This window comes from Xiphias gladius, chromosome 5 (genome assembly GCF_016859285.1).
Source record: "Xiphias gladius isolate SHS-SW01 ecotype Sanya breed wild chromosome 5, ASM1685928v1, whole genome shotgun sequence".
NCBI classification, from domain to species: domain Eukaryota; kingdom Metazoa; phylum Chordata; class Actinopteri; order Istiophoriformes; family Xiphiidae; genus Xiphias; species Xiphias gladius.
The window spans coordinates 4,727,631-4,744,597 of NC_053404.1; the positions used below are offsets into that span (position 1 = coordinate 4,727,631).

The 16,967-nt window shown below is 38.8% G+C and overlaps 1 pseudogene; it reads left to right on the forward strand.

Moving 5' to 3' along the window:
- The window catches only part of LOC120790173, a 111,362-nt pseudogene that overhangs the window by 12,245 nt on the left and 82,150 nt on the right, over positions 1 to 16,967 (forward strand).

A 16,967-nucleotide genomic window follows, 5' to 3' on the forward strand; every position in this document is an offset into this window, starting at 1 on the left:
TCGTGTTTTTCATTTTTTTTGTGTTAACAGTTATGCTCTTTGTTGAAATAAATGTATTTTTTGCCCTTAACTGGTGTCTCCCTCTCTTTTGTCATGGCTTTAGAGCCATATCATGACAGCAAAAGCCAAATTGAACAAAGTACAAGCAAGAAAATAGACTCTCCCATCACTATTCAGGCCAGAAACCTTGGATGTGATCAGGCTCTAAGAGGTACAAAGAAAAGGCCAGAGAGCAGGTGTAGAAGAAGAAAGAGTGGAAAAGGGAATAAAGAAGTAAAAGAATAACAATGAAACAGCACTCAGGCCTTTTCTCATTTGCCATGCAGACAGCTACACACAGAGCATATGCTCCACCAGATGGAGGTCTCGAGGTGACTTTACCTCTGAGATATTCCCACTTCCCTCAGGTTTTCTTAACATTTCTGATTACCTGTTGAATAGTAGATTTTTGCGTGTGCCGAGTGCTAATGCGAGTTCCAAATTAAGCACTGCCTTTTTACCTTCCACAGAGAGACTGTTTGCCCTCGGCATTTTCTGCAAAATAGCAGACATTCTGCAGCAGTAAATTAAACAGGAGCTAGTAAAAATTCATGACGCTGTGGAGGGGGAGAATTGAACAAATGCAGCTATTAACCCATTTGTCGCAGTGTTTGCTGGTCCACAGGGGCTTTAACGAGGGAGGAAAAAAACAACTGTGTGACTCTTTAACAAGAGGATGCCAACTGCTCTATGTAAGACTAACCATTTAAGAATGATAGATAAGTGTTTTCTGTGGGATGCATCTACCCATCTGAAAGAGGAATTTCTCTGCTTATAAAATGTTTCTGGAAGCAGAAAAAAACATTAGTTGAAGTGCATTGCCGTTAAATGGCAAGTGTGCAGTGCTTTTGTTTTAACTTTAATGATTGACGGGTCACAGGAAAACTTAAATTGGAATGCCTTTAAGGAATCCCTGAGAAGCTGGAGTGGAAGTAGAGCGAGGCACGAGGTAAGAAGAAGGTGGACACACACAAACACATTTTTGCACACGCATACTTCCCTCTCTCTGACAGAAAATCTTTTGCCTCGCTAACAGTGTGGTTTCTGAGTGCTGGCGATGGAAATAGGCCGTGTTAAGGCATACAGACAAGGCCGCTGTACATCTCTGCCTGGGCGGGAGGAAAGAGGGTCACTTTTCCCTGAGTTACTGTTTTCCGTCAGGGCAAAATGTTTTTCTCGGGCCTCACTTAGATCAAAGTGTGCCATGGTCTTCACTCTTCCTCGACTCACTTGCCTCATACAGCCCGACTGCCAGCTGAGAGCACAGACTTTGACTGCTTGCCTCCAGCATGGAGCCCTAGAGTGGCTGTAAAAATGTTGTACAGTATATATTGTGTGTGCATAAATATATAAAGCCTGTGGTCAAGTTGTAAAGCATGTAGACAGAAATCCAGTGCCAGGTCTCTATATGAATTATAAGAGTTAAATCTACAAGACGGGTCCAACTGCAGACCTCACAGCTGATGAATCTAGGGGTCTCATTTATAACTGTTGCGTATGCATAAAACGGGGCCTGAAAGAGGCGTACACCACTCCCCACACAAAAGTTGGTATAAAATAAAGTTGGCATGTATAAAAACAAACTTGATGGGAGAATTTGCGCACCTGTACTCTCACCCATGTGTACAAACGTTTTGGAGATAGGAAATTGGCCACGCGGATGGTCAGGTGGTAAATTGAAGCCAGATTGTAGAAATTAAATGTGAGAGGCATTGTCATATGTATAGTGATGCCTCTCACACATTTAATTTCACTTCATATTGTACATTAATTATAGATCCACTGTATCATTAACATTCAAACCAGCAGAGTTATTCGAGTCATTCTTGTTCTTGTGAGCCATAACTACTCAATGAGCACCTTTCAGTTATAAAAGATATAAACCAAGTCAAATCTCAAACCAAATTCCGCTGAATATTTCATCAGTGCTGTATCACCATCACACTGCCCAACCCCGGAGCGCGGAGGAGAGGGCTGGACTGTATGCTACTGACACTAGTGGTCAGATGTGGAGCGCACCGCAGCTGTTGAAATGCTATATGATGCCAGGAGGTGGAAGGTGCAGGATTCAGGAAAGTCTGGCTCGCCTTTCCTCGATATTAACCGTGAATATGCCGAGTCCATTTCGACTCAACCACGTTAACTAGGCTCGGTGTATCTGTGCCTCTGCTCACTGGTCCATGCCTGATCACTTGGTTTAATCCCAGAAATTCTCCTCTTTGTTGCTTTAAGGCCTGCTGCAGCAATCAGTCCTCGAGCTCGTCTTTGACACAGGAACAATATGTATATAAATATTCCTGAGGGATTTGCATTGACCATCCTTGGTTACATACGGCAGTGTTTTCGGCGCAGCATGAGGCTTGTTAAAGTGTGCACGTTTTCAAGTTGATTGTGATTTATAAAGGGAAATTGTGTGGATGCATGCTTCCGCACAGTTTTATATGTCTGATTTTTGCGTATGCTATTTTTTTTTAATTTTTTTTAAAATCATGGATCTTATACACTGTTTTGAAAATGAGGTTCAGTGTAAATAAGATATGACAGTAACATTTTCCAGTATGTGAAGTATTTTTAACTCCTTTATGCTCGAAAAAATGTTACTTCATTAACAAACAAAAAATCACCAAATATAACACACTAGTCCTTAATAGCACATTAACTGGCCAACGTTTAATGTTAGCATTAAGTTGAATAACACTTTGTTGTGGTTTTTTCTGTGTGGTTTTCTTGGATTTTCATTTCACCTATAGTTAATCAACTATAGGTGATTACACAGATGATACTGTTACCCTCTCAATCTCCGTGATAAGGAATCAAATTAACTGTAAAGTAGCTTACGCTCTGCACAAATCATTAAAAGTGAGACTGTAAATAGACTAAACAGAACAATAACTTGTACACTGTAGAGGACCACATGCAGCATTGTCTGTGTATCCTGTTTCCTTAAAACTACAGTGACCAGCTGTTTTATAGAGAACTTTAAAAAAATTAAACTAGATATTTCTGAGACAAGTAACGTCACACAACAATCTCCCCCTCCTCATCTTTGCAGTTGATTGGTGGATACATTTTCAAAACATGAGAATGAAACCGATGGACAAGAGTTGATGACCAGTCTTTGCTTGCATTCAGTTTTTTTGGACTACAATTCACCAGATATTCATTGCACAATCTGACACACCTCAAAACTCATATGTCTGACAGAGCCTGCGACCAACACTTTATTAGACCCATCTCAATCAGTTAATGTCTAAAGGTGCTTATATAGTCGGTGTGGGTACACACGTATGCACAAGGACTCATCCTCTAACCCCGAGGACTGCCACGGGGGGTCCTCCCTCAGACTTGAGAGGTATTGTAGCCTTTATTTGTTTACATTTTAGGTAAACTGGTCCTGCTTACATTGTACCCATGGATGTAATATTACTGGATTACTTTGATACTGAAGAAAACTTCAAGCTCTGGTGTCATAACTTTTTTCCCTATGATTTCTAAGCGGATTTATGGACCTTTATACCTGAGGGACATTAGAGATAATGATTTCCTTGGCAAGTGTAAGACACAGTGAATCTAAATAAGAGGAAATTGTGTCTCTAAGAAGAACTGCGATTTTGAAGCAAGTAGTCGCAATCAGGAGCTAATGGGTTGTCAAGTAGCCTAAGTGCCTTCATCAGCCACAGCGACTGCTAATGCAACTGCTGACTGTATTGGCGAGGTATAGTACATGATCATCTGTTCTTTTCTTCACACAAAAAGCAATGAGCTATTAACCAAAGTTATAAAGTGAAAATAATTAGAAGAACTTCTCAGAGTGCCTTTCTCTCTATTAAAAAAATTTGAGACATTTTTCTTAACCATAACTCTAAAAATCTCTTCACTGTTTAATCAAAGTATTACCTATGGTGTATATGTGAAGGATTCCCCGGTGTAAGATATTTTGCAGCGTTCTGCAATATAAATTCATCTTGTACAGTAGAAGGACATCGAGAAAGAATGTTTGAGTTGCTGTATATTGTATATTGAGTGTTAAGGTGGGGCTCTGCACCTTGGACAATAACTGTCGTTTTCTCTCTTGGCCTGACTTGGCCTCTCTCTTGGCCTGACTCCAAGGTACTGTGTAGCGACTGTAGTTTATGTGTGTCTGACATACCTCAAAACTCATATGTCTGACAGAGCCTGCGACCAACACTTTATTAGACCCATCTCAATCAGTTAATGTCTAAAGGTGCTTATATAGTCGGTGTGGGTACACACGTATGCACAAGGACTCATCCTCTAACCCCGAGGACTGCCACGGGGGGTCCTCCCTCAGACTTGAGAGGTATTGTAGCCTTTATTTGTTTACATTTTAGGTAAACTGGTCCTGCTTACATTGTACCCATGGATGTAATATCACTGGATTACTTTGATACTGAAGAAAACTTCAAGCTCTGGTGTCATAACTTTTTTCCCTATGATTTCTAAGCGGATTTATGGACCTTTATCCCTGAGGGACATTAGAGATAATGATTTCCTTGGCAAGTGTAAGACACAGTGAATCTAAATAAGAGGAAATTGTGTCTCTAAGAAGAACTGCGATTTTGAAGCAAGTAGTCGCAATCAGGAGCTAATGGGTTGTCAAGTAGCCTAAGTGCCTTCATCAGCCACAGCGACTGCTAATGCAACTGCTGACTGTATTGGAGAGGTATAGTACATGATCATCTGTTCTTTTCTTCACACAAAAAGCAATGAGCTATTAACCCAAAGTTATAAAGTGAAAATAATTAGAAGAACTTCTCAGAGTGCCTTTCTCTCTATTAAAAAAATTTGAGACATTTTTCTTAACCATAACTCTAAAAATCTCTTCACTGTTTAATCAAAGTATTACCTATGGTGTATATGTGAAGGATTCCCCGGTGTAAGATATTTTGCAGCGTTCTGCAATATAAATTCATCTTGTACAGTAGAAGGACATCGAGAAAGAATGTTTGAGTTGCTGTATATTGTATATTGAGTGTTAAGGTGGGGCTCTGCACCTTGGACAATAACTGTCGTTTTCTCTCTTGGCCTGACTTGGCCTCTCTCTTGGCCTGACTCCAAGGTACTGTGTAGCGACTGTAGTTTATGTGTGTCTGACATACCTCAAAACTCATATGTCTGACAGAGCCTGCGACCAACACTTTATTAGACCCATCTCAATCAGTTAATGTCTAAAGGTGCTTATATAGTCGGTGTGGGTACACACGTATGCACAGGGACTCATCCTCTAACCCCAAGGACTGCCAGTCTTTGTAGAAGGACATGTCTTCACAAAGTTAAAAGTTGTACAAAAATCCACTAATGAAACTCTGGAAACCTCTTTAGGATGCACAAGATGTTTAGTAATGGTATTAAGCATAGTCAGCAGAGCATCATCTGTACCTCCTTGAATTTTTAAGGAAACTGGAATGGGTCTAGGTGCATAGCCACACAGGAAGTTACTATAGATGACTAGCTTGGACTCTCTACATGGTTTTACAAAGAAGGGAAGTGATGGCTATTGGTTGAAAGTCATTCAGCATACTTGCTTTTGGGGCACAGGCTTAATTACTGAGAGTTTCCATGATTTAGGCACTCTGTGTGTGTTGAACAAGTACTGGAATAACCTTATAAAGATTCCTTTTATTTAGGGGGCACAGTCTTTAATAACATTTGCCTGTGGTCCGTCTGAGCCAGTGGCCTTTTTCATGTGAAATTTAGGATTTGTTGGTGCATAGTCTATCACATTCCACACAGTCAAACCTACAGTAAAAAAAATATTAAGCACATTAGAAAATACTTGTTACCTGTTGATTTGAGTCTTATTTTTCTAGTCTGTTTTAGCTTTCAAGATCTTCCCCACTTAGTTGTCTCCTTTTCTCAGAGAATAATTCAGTGTCACCACTGCAGAAAGTCATTTTCTTCTCATTAAGACATCCTTTCACTTCTTTTGATAGCCAAGACTTGTTGTTTGGGAAGATTTTTTACAGTTTTTGTCTTACACACATAATCCTCACATAACTTTATATAAGAGGAAATAGAGTCTAATTTGGTGATGGTCTTCACTCATTTCACTTTAGTGCCTTGGGCAATGCTTAGGAAAAAGATGAACAACACTGTGGACCGACCTCCCTAGGGGCAGCCTGCAAGCAGCCTTATAGGCAACTGGGATGTTCCTAAAGCAAAAAACAAGAGTGTGGGTAAGTGAGTGGGTTGAAGGGTTGGCAAACACCCAGATAAATCATATGTATTAAAATCTCCAAGAACAAAAACAGGTTGATCTGCAGAGCGAGATATTGTGATATTGTTACTTTCCACTCAGCTGTCTGCTGCAGCATCATTTTTTGTACCAGACATTTATTAGAGGCATTTCAAATTTCAAAGTCCAGTTGGGAACACTTGCTTGTATATACAGAACTGTTTTGCACAATTATTTTCTACAAAGATACAAAACTTGCCTCCTACTGACGTTGCCAGTCTACGTTCATCTGTGTTTGCTCTGACTCTTGTATAGCCTCTTAAAGACAGCTAAGATGGCACTGCCTTAATTCTATGTTATTTTCAGCTCTGGTCATGAGTTCACCCAGTTTACTGCTCACCGAGCGCACATTAGATAGTGTGATGACAGGTAAAGGGAATCTGCAGCTGTAAAATCCTCCGGTAAACGTTTTACTTTTTACCATTGCTTTTACTTTTTTATGTTAAAGCCGCTTATGATTTTTTAAGTTAAAATAAAATAACTATGCAATGTAAAGGGGGTCATTCATAATTATGAATCCACACACAATTATCACCAACTTTGGAGTTTTAGTCTTTCAGGTCATTGTTTTGGTTTTCCAACCTGCCAGTAAACTGTTTTGACTAGTTGTCACCACCTGAATCACCCTTGTTTTTGGATGTAGCAATGTAAAGTTTGTGTTGGTTGCAGGTGTTGGACATTTCTAGGAGTAAATTTGAGGGAGAGAGCGTGGAGGCGCTGATACTGGACTCTTTTGAAGAGGCCGAATTTCTTGAGGCGAAAAGAAGGCCTCCTCGATGGGTAAGTAATAATGTTTCTAGTACTTTGTCTAATTCATAAGCCCTCTGCTGTGTGTTTTAGTTGAAAGAAATCAGCACTCATCTTTTTTCTCTTTCTTGTGTGTGTGGTCAGTCTTAGTGCACTTTGTACGTGTAAGATAGCTGTTAGGATTGTTAGCACAATCTATACAGTAAGATGTTCTCACAGTGCATGGGAGAACATGGAAACGCCTGTATTTAGAAAGACACATTTTATTTCAAGTTATTGATGTTTGCCAGTGTGATTTTTTGTGTTGGTTATTGTGCTGCAGTCATTCAGTGCCAATGGTGGAGAAGGCTAAATGTGGAGAATGCCAAAAAGAGGCCTAATAGATGTTTTCCTGAGCTCCTCAGACAACAAGACAGTAACAGGCAGGAAGTACTGTATTCTGTGCCCTAGAGAAGAAAAACTGAACAATGCAGGTCATGTAATAATCCTGTGTGCATAATCCTAGATCATCTCCGCTTCATGGAGTGGCATGACCTGCAGAAGGTCAGAGGACTGGAAAACAGAATTTCAATGTAAATAGCTGTGAATACTTGTAAAGTCAACCAAAGAAATAAAGTCATCTGCTACAAATGGTCTACTTCAATGGTCTACTTCATAGATATATTCCTTAAAACAATGAGTGTATTTAACAAACAGTATTTCTGAAACATTATTCCATATAGATCTGTTTCTCAGCATGGAATTGTTATTTCCACACACTGCTCAGGTAAACAGTATTCCTGCTTGCAGTCCTTTCCCCTTTTCTTCTTTTCTTTTTTCTCTAACTCACTCTTTTAACCCTTGACCTGCATGGCATTCTGGTATTCCAACCTTAGACTGCAAAGCACAGATTTCCATCTTTCTCAACAATAGTACACATTGTCATGGACATAAATATATAGAGAGAATAAATATGACAGAGCGAGCATACTCACATTCAGTGGGAGGCACCAGGAGGCAACAGATAGGCGCTCTAATTATTTGCCTCACTGTCAAAGACATTAACCATGGCTGAAAAAACAATGTAGCTCCGGTGCTTGAGCAGAATAGGAAGCAATGATTTAGTCGCACACTCATCTGCAGTAACAGAAAGCCATGCTCAGCATCATGTCATACTGCTTGGCAACTTCACAGAACTGATTAGAGCGAAATGAGTAAGGACTGAGACAGAGACAGCTGCTGCAATGATCATTACATATCCTACTGATCTTTAAAACATTATTAAACTTTACAGCTCATAAACTGTTTTTGGGATAGTATTTAGTGAATCAACATTCACTAGAAAAATGTAACCCTTCATTAACCAATATTTTGATGTTGTTATTATGTATAATGTGAAGGGGGTTGTTTGTAGTTAATTTGTAGAAAATTCTAAGCCAACTCTACAGTGTTACTCAGATATATGGAATGTTTAGCGTACTGTTTTGGTTTTAAAGCCCACAACTTCACTGCTGATTTACTTTCACGGCTCTCATGAGTCGTTTCCAGAAGCAGCAGGCAGCTGTTCAAAAGGCTACACTTCAAATTGAAATTAAAATTTGTAGGGCACCTTATATTTTATATAAGGAAAATGGATCAAATCAATGAATCAGTCTTATAATCAGAAGTAGTTAAGATCTCAGTTCAGGGATTACGTGTTTCTGCCTTAAAAGAACATACCAGACAAGAGTTGACGATAAATGAGGGTATTTATTGTAACTAAATGTCTATAAAAAACTGAATAAATGCTGCATTAGTAATGAACACATAGTAATGAGGTCAGAATCCAATAGATGAATAAAACTGATCTTAAATTAATTGGTTACTTATTTTGGAAATAGTGAAATTAGGTGTGTGAATTAGGATTATCAAAGAATGGAACACTAGGGTAATGAATAATTTCTTTAGGGCATAAAAATTAATAATTCAGAGCACTATTAACATCAACTCTTATTCTAGACAGCAGAAGTTAAGTCTAGCCTACTCTGTGGAATGGGTCAGAGCTGGCCCCTTTCAGTTGGATGTGAAGTGGTTCTGTGCTGACTCCACTCACAGCTTCCCAGTGATGCAGTGCTCTCTTAAAAGCAGCGGTTGCCAAGCAACAAGTGTCTGGAAGTGGGGCTGCTCAGTTTCCGATCTTGTTCCAGATGATAGATGGATACATGATAAAGCTGAGAGTGACTCTTTTCCAACCAGGCTGAAGTTCTGAAAGTTGTAGTCTATCTTCTGGCTCTTTGGTCCATTGATGTCAGTGTTGGATAAACTCTGATAATTTCACTTGCCTCATTAAAAGGTCTGGAAAGTAATCTCACTGGCCAGGTGACAAAACTTTCAAAATACTGTCAAGCGAGATTTACTGAGGTACAAAGACAGGCTATAAAACTTAGGTTCACTTAGTTTAGTATTGAGTTGCAAATTGAGGCTGGTTTCAGATAAAAACCAAACGCAACTTGATAAATAATTTAAAAACTTTGCAGGATTGCCTGTCTAGTCTGGTAAAATGACTGGAGATGAGGCTTGGTAAGCTGGTATCAATTTAATTTATATGTATATATATATATATATATATATATATATATATATATATATATATATATATATATATACACATATATAGTAACGTATTAAATTCTAGATTTTATGACTCAGCCATCTTACATCATTGAAACGTGGATGTTATAATATTATTTTTGTAATATTAAATGGATTATTGAATAGTTGAACAAAAGATTCACGCTAATGTCAGACATGTACTTTGAGAAAGGAGGGAGTCAGCAGGATGTCACTTAGCTATGTTTCTGGAAATTTAGGATGTATCTATTGGGGTTATCTTTAGAGACAGTTTTAAGTTTTTCATGTGTTTATGTGTAGTGCAGAGACAGAAAGTGGGATTGTATCGTTAATTGTATAAGATCAAAATGTCAGTCGCTCCAGGTTGAGGATGGTAGTGCAAGGTCTGTCATATGGTAATTTTGAGACCTTTATTATAGGGTAATAAGTCCATCCAGAAAGTCCTGAGTCCTGATAAAAAAAGGTGATAAGGTCACTTAGTAAGTCTGCAAAACTTTAATCAAAGCCCACTGTTTGTCTCCTAGTGGTAACGCACTGTACACTAACTGCTCAGCACTAAACAGCAGAGAAAGAAAGTTAGTGATTAACTGATGAAAATGGTGGAGCACTTACCTGCTTAAGAGCTAGATGTTTTTCCTCAGGAGTTGGTGTAAACCAAACCAGAGCTAAAAATAGACTGAAAATTGGACTTATATTCAACAAGTTGCCAAAAAAAAAGCCAAGCTAATGTGGCACCAATGTCTGCTTAAATGTTTGCTAATGTTAGCTACATCAGCCTTTATGAGGTAATACAGACAGGTGACACGTTAAAGGAAAAACCTGAATAAATGAATGGTGAAACATAACACAGGTGCACTGCATCGTACCATTTAGCAATTAACATCCAGTCATGCTCTGTGGCATGCAAAAAATGCTGAGCAGACCCAGTTGATTCTGATTTTGTATCGAAATTGCTAGTTGAAAAGATCTAAGTGACTTATAAGAGGGTTCCGTGTTGGTCATAGATAGCAGGAGCTTCAGTCACAAAGACTGATCAACTGGCTAGATTTTCAATAGGAACGGTTACTAAAGTGACATCTACATTTAGATCTATGGGAAAGACATCAGTAAAAAGGTTCAGATATTGTGGTCGACAGCACACATTTGATTTGACAGTGATGCTTGTGAATTAATGAAATATGTAAGGAAAAACAGAAGAGCAGCTCTTCCTCAGGTGAATGAGAATGTCAATGCAGGACTTGATCAGACTCCGTCAGCAAGAACAATCAGTCGACAGTTACAAAGACAGGGGTATTATAGTAGGGTTGCAGTGCATTAACCCCTTATTGCAAAGATAAATGCACATTTGAGAGTTCAGTGGTGCAAAAACCATACTCACTGGTCTACAAAGATGGGGAAAAAAGTGTTATGGTCAGATGAGTCATCCTTCACCATATTCTCAACAAGTGGGTGATTTCATGTGTGGTCTATATCAAGAAAACAGTACAGGCCTGAATATTTGGCCCCTACAGTGAGGGAACCTGGTGGCTCTTTTATGCTGTGGGGGACATTTTGCTGGCATGGTTTGGGTCTACTTTTCCCCTTAGAGGGAAGGGTCCCTGCAAATCAATACAAAGTTGTTCTCAGTGATCACCTTTATACTATGATGAAACATTTCTAGCCTGATGGGTTTCTCTTCCAGGATGACAATGCCCCCATCCATAAGGCACGAGGGGTCACTGAATGATTTGATGAGCATGAAAATGATGTGAAATATATGTTGTGGCTTTTGCAGTCACTAGATCTCAACCCAATTGAACACCTATGGGAGATTTTGGACCGATCTGTTTGACAGCACTCTCCACCACCTTAATTAAAACACCAAATGAGGGAAGATCTTTTGGAAGAATGTTGTTCCATCCCTCTAATAGAGTTCCAGAGACTTGTAGAATCAATGCCGAGGTCCACTGAAGCTGTTCTAGTGGCTTGTGGTGGCCAGACACCTGACTAAGATACTTTAAGTTGGTTTTTCCATTAATTTGTCACCTGTCTGTATGTCAATGCTGTATTTCTAGCTTGTTCAGTTATCCCTTAGTGGCAAAATAATAATAAACAAAATGTAGCTTTAAAGTGTGACTTCACCGCCAGCTCTGAGCCTAAATCCACACACTGTAATTTTGAAAAATGCTAAAAAAGTAGGCAAGGGGCTTAGAGGGGATTGGAGGGATGGTGGTCGTGGATGTATGAGGCAGGAGTTGCTCAGTGACGGCAAGGTAGCTATGCTAGAGGGCTCTTTGGAGTTGGAGGTTTTTTCCCCTCCAGAATCCCCTGAAGCAGACATTAGTGTGGTGGAGTACCATCAATTCGAGCCCTTGGCTAAAGCCCCCATAAATGCCCAAAGCCGGAGCTCTCGTAGCCGAGCATGTAATTAGAATAGCACTCGTGAAAAATGCCGGTTGCAAATGTACATAGCAGTATGTTGCTACCAAGGTACTGCTACCATCTGTAACCACTGCCGAGCCATATGAGGGTCTGAGGGGAAAGAATGCAGTCCGGTGGTGGTTCTACAGCCATCAAAAGCACAAGTCCAAACCATGGGTTTGCAGAAAATAGCATAAACTCCTTTGAATGATAAGTTTTGATCATTATATATTTGAAAATGAGCACAGTTTTACAGACTCCCACTTAAGGGTGGGTGCTGGGGGAGGTGGACCACTTACCTCTGATTAGAGGATGTTGAAATTTCTGTCTTTTATACAATATACATTTCATGGCGTAAATTCCCAAACAGTTGACTCTATGTCAGCACTGGCCATGCAAGGTCAGGATGATTAAAAACATTAGATGGCGTGTTAACCCCTTTTTTAATCCATGAAATGCGGATTTTTATAAATTTGGTAAGAAATGTCAATATTAACACCAGCACTGATGTGTTTCACCTTAGTACAGTCATATCATTTAGTTTACAGCTAAATAAACATGTTGAAGTGTGCAGTACCTCTTTAGTATTGAATCGTCATCATTATCATCCTCTATTTATACTCGAGAGAATCATTGAGTGAGACCCTCATTTAAAGTGATTTAAAGTGAAATTACATAAACAAAGAAAATGAAAATAACGAGATGAACCAACAAAGCGAAGGCAATACCACAATTAATTAATAAAAGCCATTAACATCTACTAATTAGGGATAATAGTTAGATTAAGGTAATCAAAATAAAACACAGTTATGTAAAAATAAAACCCTAGAAAACATTCCAAATACATTAAAAATAATTTTAAATGTAAAACAAAATACAGTTAAATAAAACTATTGCAAGTAGAGGTTGCGACATTTAAGATCAAGTTTCTAAACTGGGCAAAATGAATGAGTGTATTGATTTTGAGGAGGTTCTGTAATTTGCTCCAGGACTCAGGTACACTAAAATTAGAAGCAGTCTTTTCAAGTTCAGACCTGACTCTGTTGAGTGGGTATGACAGAGCCTATTCTCAGTAACCAAGTAATTCTGACAGGTAATATAGACATAGTCAATGGCTTTGGCTCTTGAAAATAGCATAAACTTTGTTTTAAGGGCATTCACTACAGTCTAAGAGGATTTTATAGAACATTAGAGGAACGCTCTAAGTCCTTGACTGCTACAGAGTCAGCAACTCAATACACCCCTGTGTCATCTGTGTACTGATGTGCATTACAGTTTGTCAGTGATTAAACAATATTGTTTATATAAATAGTGAGAAGAACTGGGCCTAAATTTGAACCCTGTGGAAAACCTTTTGCTATTGATTAAAACTCAGAATTGGAGCGTCCCAATTTAACAGATTGTTTTCTCCATGATAAGTAGTTCTTGAACCAATTCGTGTCAATGCTTACCTTCCTGGAAGCATTTTTTCTGGAACTTATATTTGTAGTGGCAAAAAACAAAACAAAACAGTATTTCCGGCTAACCGGACATCTTGATGAACCTTTGTACATTTTCACGTGTTTGAGGTCAATTATTGTGACAGGTTCTTGGATTATCTGTAGTGTGCATTAAAGGTCAGTGAAGCTACACTCATTGAGGCCATGTCCGGCTGCCTTGCCATTCACCCTTGGAGACTGATGGCGTAGATGACACTTATGCTACAAATGTGGCTCTCCAAAGGAGAGGCAGGGAGGGCATCTGGTGGCCTATTAGTTAAAATGTATACCCTATAATTGCAACATGCACAGATCTGGGCACCTATACTGAATGTAATACCCCCTTTCTCAATCTCTCCTCACATTGCCTCTATCTGTACTGTCACTATCAAATTAAGGAAAAATGCCAAAAAATAAAAACACAAACAAGACTAAGTCTACAGCCACTGTGTTTCCGGAAAAACAGTCAGGTCATCACCAAAGTTCTTACATCCTGTGGGGACCCTGATTGTGTACAAAATTTCATGGCAAAATTTTATCCATCCAACAGTTGTTGAGAAATTTAACTCAAAACCACATAGGTCATCTTCATGGGGGAGCTCAGAGGAGGAAGCCTTTGGACACCACCATTAGTCTATACAAAATGTAATGGCCACAAATGTCTGTATAAAATTTCATAGCAATCTATCCAGTAGCTATTGAGATATTTTGGTTCAGCTAAAGGGGCACTAACTGACATTGCCATGCATAGAGCTACATCACAATTGTGGCTAAAAAAAGGGAAATAAGTGGAGCTAGGTGTATACTATAAACTATAAGTTATTTATAAATTGGGTTTATCCACCTTTATTGCCTGACAAAGCAGATAGAGTATCTTGAGCATCCCCAAATTTGAAATAAGGTTAGGTAAAGGATGTTTTTCAGGTTTTTGAACATAGTGAACAATCTTTACCATGTAGCCATTTCACTAGATTTAGTATGGCTTAAATACTGTATAATTTTGGCTCCTTATTTCAGTCAATGATGACTACACACAGACTCATGCTCCAGCTCTGTGACATGTGCATCAATGCCAACTGTGGTATAATTTTGAAATTCAAGAAGAACTCAAGAAACTCTAGACTATTTGATATGTCTTAATTTCTAACCCAAATAACTTTTTAAGTTACAATAAATGCATTCCGTAGGTAATAAAGAGAGCAAGTGAGAGAGACACAGACAAAAGACTGTAATAGGTTTCATGTAGGATAATTTGACATTAAGCATTCAGACTTGAAAAAGGGTCAAAAAGTCTGGTCAAAAAGTCTGGTGGAAAGGTGGTCAGTTTAGCCTGGTTACCCACATCACCTTATATAATTTGTTGGAAATCTAGTCCTTTAAACTTTCACAATCCACAATGGCACAATCCATTTCGCCATCTAAGCCAGTGGACCTAGGTGGTTCCCTAACTTTTCCTCTAGCGCTACCATGAGGTTGAGATCTACATCAGCCGTAGTTTTACCTCATGTTTAGACAAAATTGGAAAATGTTAGCATGCGAACATGGTAAACTAAGATAGTGAACATGGTGAATATTATACCTGTTAAACATCACCAAGATAGAATTGTCATTGTCAGCACATAAGCTTGCTGAAAATTTAACTCTAAGTACAGCTGTGCCTAAACATGATTTTACAGAGTTACTAGCATAGCTGTATACTGCACTCTAGTATGCTCTAATGTCTGCTGTCTACTGTCTTTCCGAAGTTTGATGTCTAATGTCTGATGTGTACAGGGTTTTTTATCAGATGTGACATACTGTGCTCTAAATTCATGCAGTGTATCAATTTCCACAAGAAGTGGTGACACTCAGTCAGTCAGTCCCTGCGGTTATTAGATAGTGTCTACATATGTCGGGCAGGAAATCCAAAGTGTGGGATCATTTTGAGAGGGTAAAGGACGACCCCAAGAAGGTGACATGCAAAACTCTGCAGGCAAACATTTGCCTATCATTCGTCAACAGAGCTTATTATATGAAAAATATGAGTAGCCTAATGTTATACACTTAGCATGACCACTCGTAATAGCCTAGATAAATATGCACTATTAGGCTTAACCAAGTTTTCATGTGGACTGGGGAAGCTAACTTACCTAACTTACTGCATGCCTAACTTAATTTGCATTTCTGTTTATATGTAAATGTTAACAAAATGTTCAGAAAGTCTCCTCGCTGGTTTTTCGAACACACTAGGAATCATTATCACTTTTGCTGGTGTCATTAACAGGCAGCTTGTCGCGCATGCTTCATGCTTGTGCTTGTAAATTTTATTTTTTTAAAGGCTCATTGTTATGGCTTTGTAATGTAGCACAGTGTTAACATTGTTTCCTATAACATTCTCTCTCAGCCATGGAACTCAAACCATTTTGTGATGCCCCCCAAAAATATACATTTGAATAATTAAAATAAAATGATAAATCTGTGATGAATAGTTGACTAATGGCTTGCACTAAGGCCCTCTAGTCGACTATGAAAATCTTTGGTTGAGGGCAGCCCTTTAGACATAGTGTAGTCCCGCCACGAAAATAACCAGACAGCTGCTTAAATGCTATCTAAAAATAATGTATTCATAAATTATATACATAAACATAAACTAAGACTGATTCTTAAAAAGGAGAAAATAGAGAAATTATTTTTGAGAACTACAATATTTGATTTTGAATTTTGGACTGGACAATCAATAAACTGTAACACTATTGCCGCAGCTGCACCCTTCATCTTTCTATTGAGACGTTTACACTGTGTATTCAATTTACCTTGGTATTTTAGAGACAGATCAGCTGTACCCCCACAATGTCTACTTCTATGTGCTGCACTCTGAGCTGATGAACCTGCTGTCTCTCAAAAATTGACAGAGTAGTTGTGCGTAGAATGAAAAAAAGAGGAAACAAAGTTCAAATTCTGCCTACCTTCACTTCTTTGCACACCTGACCAATCACTGCAGATTGAAAGTGGACAAAAGATTAGTCCTTCAGCCGCAAGCTTCAAGTTCTTCACTCCAGTGTAAATTGTTGATCCTTAGCCTATTTAGGTTTAGTGGCATAGGGAGAGAGAAGAAGGCTTTAGAGAGCTGAAGAGAAGTGACTATTATCCAATCCTATTTACTTCAGAGTTAGGGGCACAACCACATTCACACAATCAAGTATCAGCTTCTTTCCATCTGGGGCTCAAACAAATGAACTGCTGCAGTTCTTCATCAAAATGAATGCGGAATCCATTTCCCCAAGGGAAAACAACGTGAATAACTCTGCACGTGGACCATTTGGGTGTGAGTTTTCAGAGAGAGAGAGAGAGAGACTGAAAAAGGGAAAGAGAGAGAGAGAGTGCTTGGTGACAACCCATTTTTAATATAATCAGGCACTGCTACTTTAGCTATTAAAAAAGAATTAAGCAAAAGCACAATTATTGGGCATTGTCATGCG